The 8,709-nt window shown below is 39.8% G+C and overlaps 1 pseudogene; it reads right to left on the bottom strand.

Moving 5' to 3' along the window:
* Positions 1-2,797: 2,797 nt before the first annotated feature.
* Positions 2,798-3,531, bottom strand: LOC114513916 (annotated as a pseudogene).
* Positions 3,532-8,709: the final 5,178 nt, after the last annotated feature.

Genomic DNA, 8,709 nt, shown 5'->3' with positions numbered 1-8,709 from the left:
ATTTTATTCACTAAAAAACACTGTTCTAATAAGGGTTCTATAAGCTTTACCAGATGGCCAAAGGGCTCATGGCAGTGAAAAGGTCAAGAGACACTGACTAACAGATCGAGGAAAAATCTACACAGCCAAGGTGGAATGCAGTTTTCTCAGGGAAATGTGGGCCTGCAGAAATAGTCAAGTCATCTGATTTAGGCCAAAAAAATTTTTATTGAAACTTTATATATAACTATCCTGTCACATACTTCAAATATAAGCATGAATCTTTTAAATCTGATAATTGCTAATAAGCTCTTTCTTTTTAAATGATCATTGCAAGCAGTATGAGCCAAGGTAGAAATCCTAGAGATTATCCCATTTCAACTCCTTCCCTAACCACCACCCACCAAATTATATAGAAATTTAATGGGGTAGATCAGAGAAGAGGTCCTTGGAAAACAGGGGAACCCCACAATCCTGCAAAAAGGCAGTGGGGTGGGCAGGAAGGGTGCTGACAATGGAACTGAAGGCACAGTACTTAAGGCACATTGCAGAGGCAGATTAACACAGACTCTGTCTTCCCAAAGGGAGGGCTTGCAGAAGGAGGCTGCTTCTCAGGGCAAACTGTAAACAAAGACAATGTGACTGCGAGAATGCGCACAGGCAGGGTTACTTGTGACATAGCTGGGGGGAGGCAGGAGAGGTAGCAGGGGAGCTCATATAGTGCCTGCATGAACTGCAGGCATTGGTTGGGTGCCCAAAGCTGGATGTACAGATACATGTGCCCTTGAGCATGGCTGGGAAACTTTTGCTCTGACTAAAGATGGCAGCCAAAAGAGTGTCAAAGATACTGGGGAGGTGACAAAAACGGCAGACTCTGATGCAATAAGAAAAGCTGAATACTCCCACTGGTTTCCTGCACATAATGAATTTCTGGAGGGCCTTTTAAAGTAAAGGGTGGTAAGGTTCTCTCCCTCTCTCTCTCACACACACACACACACATGCGCGTGCGCACATGCGCACGCACACACATTCTTGATATGGGCACTTGATATAGAGAAGTCATTGTCCTGCTTCAGAGCTTGGTGCAAGCCCTCTCTCTCTGGGCTTTTGGCATTTGGGCATTCTGGGCCCCTGGCCCTACTCCCCTCATGGACAGGAGCACTTGTGGGACCAGGAAGATGCCAGGCCCACCAGGGCCTTAGATCCTGCATGGATGAAAGCCCACTCCTGGAGGCAGGGTCCCATGTAGGAATGTGTGCCTCCCTAAGCTCGTCTCTGTGACACTACGATCCAGTGCAACATGGCACATGGGTTGGGGTCTGCTACATGGAGACTGAGAGCAGTGCACCCCAGATCCTGAAGGAGAGAGCTGCTGCAAGAAGATGGTGGCTCTGAAACCCACGAGTGCACATTCCAGAGAGATCTGTTTGCATGACCAACTTAAGGACAGATAAGGAAATGGGGGACTTCTGAGCATGATTTTGGCTTGTAGACTTTTGGGGAGCAAGAGAGGTTCTGGGTCTCATGGGAGAGAAGGGCTCAGAGCAGGAGTGCTCAGCATCCCCACCCCCACCAAGTTTGGAACCCTGTTAATAAAAACCTGTTTCCTTCAACACAAATTGTTGGATCATATATAAAGGTACCAAGTGGCCAAAGCCCAGTTTGCACAGTTACAAAAGGCAGATACTATTTTCCCTTATTAATATAGAAATACACAAAGTCCCCATCCATTCATCCTCAGTCATGCTCAATACTAAATGGCTTTATTGAACACTGCCAAAAAAAACACCAGGTCTCATGTTAAAGCACGACCCCCTTTTTAACAGACAGTAAAGCAGGGTGAATTTTGAAGCTCAATTTAGAGGGGGATGATTCAGGGAAGAATTCACTGGTATTGTGTTTACTGGAGTGTTTTCCTACCCATCATTTACTGGGTTTCCTTGCAACAAAATGCACATGTTCTTTTTAAAATATATATATATATAATAATATATATATATTATTATGTAATTATACTATTACAGTCATCATATTTTTTTCCTTTGCCCCCATCCACCCAGTACTTCCCTTCCCTCCAACAATCCCCACTCTCCTTAGTTCATGTCCATGGGTTATGCATATAAGTTCTTTGGCTTCTCCATTTCCTATACTATTCTTGACATCCCCCTTGTCTCTTTTGTGCCTACCAATTATGCTTCTTAATCTTTTCACCATTCTCCTCCTTTCCCCTTCCAGCTGCTAACACCCCAAGTGATCTCCACTTCTATGATTCTGTTCCTGTTCTGCTTATTTGCTTAGTTTGCTTTTTAGATTCAATTGTTGATAGTTGTGAATTTGTTGCCCTTTTAATGTTCATAGTTTTAATCTTCTTCTTTTTCTTAAATAAGCCTCTTTAACATTTCATGTAATAATGGCTTAGTGATGATGAATTCCTTTAACCTGACCTTATCTGGGAAGCACTTTATCTGCCCTTCCATTCTAAGTGATAGTTTTGCTGGATATAGTATCTTGGATGTAGGTCCTGCCCTTCATGCCCTTCATGCCCTTCATGACTTTGAATACTTCTTTCTAGTCCTTTCTGGCCTGCAAGGTTTCTTTTGAGAAATCAGCTGATTGTCTTATAGGAACTCCTTTGTAGGTAACTCTGCTTTCCTCTTGCTGCTTTTAAGTAAGTTCTCTCACCATCTTTTAACCTTTGGCACTTTAATTATTGTGTGCCTTGGTGTGGTCCTCTTTGGGTCCAACTTGTTTGGGGACTCTCTGTGCTTCCTGGACTTGTGTCTATTTCCTTTGACAAGTTAGGGAAGTTTTCTTTCACTATTTTTTCTTTTTTTTTCCTGGGTACCAAATTACTTAATTTGAAGGAATGGTACAAATGAAGGACACAGTGGATGATTTGGTACAAGTTATAGAAAAGGTGAAGGTAACTCCAACATGCACATACTGCTTTGGTGACCAAGGAAGTCATTCCCGTAGCTGCAGGAAGGCAGCCTAAGGCTTAGCTCTTCACTGTCTCCCAGGGCTTTCTGGTCAAGAAGATACTCTGCCATGCCAGATCCAGGGAATGCCAGACTCACAAGTTGGTTACGTAGTCACCCAATTCTTTGATGGATTTCACCTGCTCATCCAGGTAGTGAATCTCAATGAAGTCACACAAATGAGGGTCATTTTTTCAGTGGCCAGTTTGTACAAATCCAGTAGTGACTGATTCACACTTTTTTCCAAGTGTAATGCACAATCCATTGCATTCAACCCATTCTCCCAGTCAGCCCAGTCTGATTTCTTGATATCCTGAAGGAAGATTCAGCCACCTTGTTGGTCCTGCAGCTTCATCAGTTTCTCAGCATGTTCCCTCTCCTCATGAGACTGGTTAAGAAAACACTTGGCAAAGTTCTTCAAAGCCACATCATCACGGTCAAAGTAGTAACATATAGACAAGTAGACAGCATAAAGCTCCAGGTTGATCTGGTGGTTGATGGCAGCCTCCGAGTCCTGGTGGTAGTTCTGGTGCACCTGGGAGGTAGATGTGATCCTCATGATGGGTGGCTGAGGACAGGCAGCTTTGTAGTGCTGGAGCAGTGGCAGGGACCTTGGGGCTCTCTGAGGGTGCTGTGAGAAGGTACCAGAAGGATGGATTTGGGCAGCTGGATGGAACAGAGGGGTCAAGCACCAGGTTCTGTTCAAGTACTGTTGAAGCAGGAAACCATGACAGCCCTCAGCGAAGACTCTCCTTTTTCAAGTAAGTTTCCGTTTCTTGCTCTTTCTCTTCTCCATCTAGCACCACTATGATTTAGATGTTGGTAAGTTTAAAGTTGTCCCAGAGGTTCCTAAGCCAGTCTTCATTTTTTAAATTCTTTTTTCATCCTACTATTCTGATTCCTCCCTTGTGTTCCAAATCATTGATTTGATTCTTGGCTTCATCCTCTCTGTTTTTGGTTCCCTGTAGATTTTTCTTTATTTCACTTAATGTAAACTTCATTTCTTCTCTTATGTTTTTTCCATGCTCAGTGAGTTCTGCGGGCATCCTGATCACCAGTGTTTTGAACTCTGCATCTGATAGGTTGGTTAGCTCCATTTCATTTAGTTCTTTTTCTGGGGTTTTGTTCTATTCTTTCATTTGGGCCATATTTCTTTGTCTCCTCAATCTGACAGCCTCTCTGCTTGTTTCTATACATTAGGTAGAGCTGCTTTGACTCTCTGTCTTAGAAAAGGCACTTATAAATTGTGTGGGCAGAGCCTTAGGTAATTGCCAGAGCAAGGCAATGTACTTCACCGTTTTGTGGCTCAGTGTGGGGGAGGGCTCAGAGAGGGGACAATGCTACTGCCTGGCTTTTGCAGGTTTGCCCAGCACTCACCCCATTTCCAGTCATTTCACCCACTTCCTAAATATGACTGGCTCCCTTCCAGCTGTTGCCCTAGTGGTGGATCCCAGAGTTGGTGACTTTGAGAACGTTCTAAATCTCTGCAGGCCCTTTCAATGTACTCACCTGAAAATCTGGCAGTTTCTTCCACTGCCCACTGTTTTTTATAGCCAGAAGTTACAGGGATATATCTTCCCTATGTTGGAACCCTGGGCTGTGTGGTTTGGGCTGTGAATGGGATTGCTCTCTATCAAGGTGTCCATCCTGATTTTTATCCACCACACATGAGTGTGGAAGTGCCCATTCCACTGCTGCCTCTCTGCACAGCACCACATCTCCCCGCCTCTCTGTCTGTCTCCATGACTCTGCCCCTCCTACCCATCTGGATGAATGCGGCTTCTTTAAATCCTTTGTTGTTGGATTTCCATAAAAATCGATTTTCTGACAGTTCTGATTGTTATTTATTTTGAGATATAGTTGTAATTTTCTCTGTGGTTGCATGAGGAAATGAAGCATATCTACCTATGCCTCCATCTATACCAGAAGTCTGCACATGTTCCTTTCACTCAGCAAAATCCTTTCCCTTATTGACCTCTGATAAATGCTCCTGAACCCTCCTGTCCATGTCTTGCCCTCCCACCTCACAACCTTAGATTGTGACTTTGAAAGTCTTCAGTTGATCGTGACAAACTTTCCTATTTTTGTGAATTTTTTTGTTCATTTCTTCTTCTTACTTCTTCACCTTATCAGAAACCTGATTCTTTAGATCATGCTGAGTTTCACTTGCTCATTTCACTGGCATATATCGACTGCATACAATGTGCCTCAAGGAATTTACAGTCAGAGGAGGAACACAAATTAAATTTACTTGGCAAAGTACTGTGATGAGTGCTATGGTGGAGGATTGTTTGAAGTTCTATGGATATGCAGAGAATGAAGAGATTGGCTCTGCTGGGAAGTCACATTTGGTTCACAAAGGAAGTAGTTGCATAGACAGAGCTTTAAAGAAGAGTCTTGGAAAAGAACCAAACATACACTAAAATCAATGATACAATAAGTGCAACATTGTCTGTACTCTGCACTAAGAAAAGATATGTTGGAAAGGATCTGAAATCATCCAGAGAGAGAGAAGATAGTCCTACATCAGAATCAAACTTAAACTACTCAATTTGCAGTTAAATGGAGAAATAGGACTTAATATTAATCTTGACTCACTCTTCTGGAAACCTCACTAAAATGGCATTAAAGGTGTTTGCTTTAAGATAGGGACTCACAGGTATAAAGAGGACAGCAGAGGAGATGAAAGCAATACAAATTTGGAAACAAGAAAGCCAATAGAAGAGAGCTAACTAGAAGACCAGAGAAAAAAATGGAACCAAATTGACCATGAGGGAAGCTCAGAACTAAACTGACTTAGGCTGTAGAATCCAAGAGAACCTCAGTAATTGGAATGAATGCTCAGGTATTCCAGAAAGTGATTGTGTAGATGGAGCTAAATATGGGTGACGTGACTGAAAAGTCTTAATAAGAAGTAGTAGGATTCCTGGACCACCCACTGGGTGACAATGCTTACCCAACTTTGGCAGAAGGATGAAGGCCTTCTTTTCTTACATACTGAACCAAGTAGACCCTGGACTTAGGAACACTAAGCTCATTGAAAATTGGAGAAAGATGTGTTACTAAAAGAAAAAAGGAGGAAAATAATGGAAAAAAAACATACTGAAATGATGATATTTGGGAGCCCTTATTCTTAATGTGGTTCCAGCAATACTGGCAGCCAGCCTTTCACACTCTCAGGCAGAGGATTAAAGAATTTTGCTCTGGAAAAACTGACCCACTGGGGAAAAATAAATAAAAATTATGTATATTATATGTAATATATATATATGTATATATATATATATACATATATATATATATAAAATACAGGGGTAGGCAAAAGTAGGTTTACAATTGTAATACAAATAAATAACTCAAGAATAAACTATGTTTTGCATACTCACAACTGTGTATCAAAAATTATCCCCCCTAAATGACCTATTTGTGTCATCTGACCATGAAGTACATCATCAAAAACCCTCACAAAAACACACAAGAGGCAGAGCCTCTCCACTCTTGAATATAATAGGACTACAAGATCATCAAACGTTTGAGGAAAGAATATAATACTAAAGAAAAGAACAAAAACAAACGAAAGGCAGAGGGGACACTTGGAGGAAAGGAGCCAATACCAGAAACAAGAAAACCTCAAAAATATAATTAACCTTATATAAGATACTGTATCCATGAAAAAAAAAACATTATGGTAGAAAAAATGCTTAGAAATTAAAAATACGCTAGAATAAATGAAAAAGTCAGTAGGAGGGTTAGGAGACAAACTTAAAGACCTCTCCTATAAAGTAGACCAACAGACAAAGTTTTTACATTTTCAATTCAGTCTTTCTTCTGCTCAAGCAGCCTTTTTCATGTAGAAAGTCCTATTTCACCTTGTTTGCATATCTTGAAAAGTACATCAAAAGATAGTTCCATATCCATACTTCTTGAATATTGTGTAGTTTGTTTCTGACAGAAAAGTGATGAAATGAACCATCATATTTCTGCTTTCAGCAATATCTTTTATATTGTACTGTGCTGTAATTGTTTTATTTTCACAGAAGAGTGTAAACAAAATTTTGTATATTTGTGATTCCTAAATAATTCACAGCCTCCATTATGTTTTTACCATTGTCAGTAACAACCTGAGGTAACTTAAATGAAATGGATAATTTCTCAAGAAATATATATTATTAAAATGAATTCAAGAATAAGTAAAATAAAAATCTCAACAGACCAATTATTATTCAATAAATGGGAAAAGATGACCAGAGATCTATTGATATGCTGAGCTCTTGAGAATGGATCCTGTTTATCTCTTCCCGGCTCTGTGTTAAGTGGCATCTTATTGGTAGCTGGAAGTCTCCCACAATGGGGATATCTACATTATAGAAATAGGTAAAGACTACAAATCAGGGCTTTTCCCTTACAGAAAGCCAGTTGTTGAACACTTGCCTGAACATGTCTGGAATTAGCCCTCCACCCAAAGTAACTCAGGTCCAATGGTTCCCAAGGAAACTTCTATCAAATATTCAAGTTGAAAAATAATTACTGTATTACATTCCTTAGCATCTATATTTACACTCCTTTCCATGTAATCTTTATAGTCTAAATTTTACATGTCTTCCATATTCTGTCTCCAGTCCTCCCCTATTCTGATTGGAATCCATCCAATCAGGATTTCCTGCCCATTGCTCCACTGGAACTGTTGGTGTCAAAGTCATTATGAACTGAATGTTTGAAAAAGTCCAATGATCAGTTTAGTGGAAGACATAATCTCAGACATACTTTCATCATATTTTAATAATATTGCATCATAAATGTCCAGAATACAATAAAAAGTTACTAAACTCATGAAGAAGCAGGAAAAACTTATGGAGACCCAAAATCGGGAGAAAAAAGTCAGTACAAGCCCAGGTATGGCACCAATGTAAGAATTAACTGACAAGGACTTTAAAATAATTATTACATATATGTTCAAGTATTTAAGGAGAAAGAGGGCTTTATTCAGTGAATAGATCCAGATTCTTAAAAAACAATTCAAAATTAGAAAATAAATTAAAAATCTAGAACAGGAAAAAAGTATCTAAGATGAAAAATTCTCTGCATATGCTTAACATTATATTATATACTGCAGAAGAAAATATAAGTTTTGGAGTTTGGACAAGAAATACTGTCTAAATGAAAGCACACAAAAGAGAAAGTCCATGTGAAAAAACTGAATACAGCCTCATTGGCCTGTGGAACACTATCAAGTTATCTCACAAATATGTCATTGGAATTCTAGAAGGAGAGAAAAGGGATATTGGAGCAAAAAAAATTAATGAAACAAGAGCCACACTTTTCCAAGAAGTTCAACTAACTCTAGCCAGATAAACACAAGAAAAAAACCACACCTAAGCACATCACAGTCAAATTTCTGGAAACCAAAGAGCAAGAGAAAGTCTTAAAAAGGACCAGGAAAAAAAAACATATCACATACAAATGAACAATAATGATTGCTCACCTCTTGTCAGAAATAGGGCAAGTCAGATGACAATGAAATGATGTCTTTAAAGCACCAAAAGGAAAACATCATCAACCTAGAATTCTATATCCAGAAAAAAAATAGACTTTGAAATTAAAGACAAACTAAAAATACATTCAGATAAACAAAACCTGAGAGAATTCATATAATAGTAGACCTGCACCTCAACCTTGAGGAAAATAACAGACAGAAATTCAGACCTCTTTCATTTTAGGAGCTCCGTGTGGTCCTTCAAGGCATATCATGACC

Source organism: Phyllostomus discolor, chromosome 2 (assembly GCF_004126475.2).
Source record: "Phyllostomus discolor isolate MPI-MPIP mPhyDis1 chromosome 2, mPhyDis1.pri.v3, whole genome shotgun sequence".
NCBI classification, from domain to species: domain Eukaryota; kingdom Metazoa; phylum Chordata; class Mammalia; order Chiroptera; family Phyllostomidae; genus Phyllostomus; species Phyllostomus discolor.
Note: the sequence above shows the minus strand (reverse complement) of the source record. Positions and strands in the feature narration are given on the sequence as shown.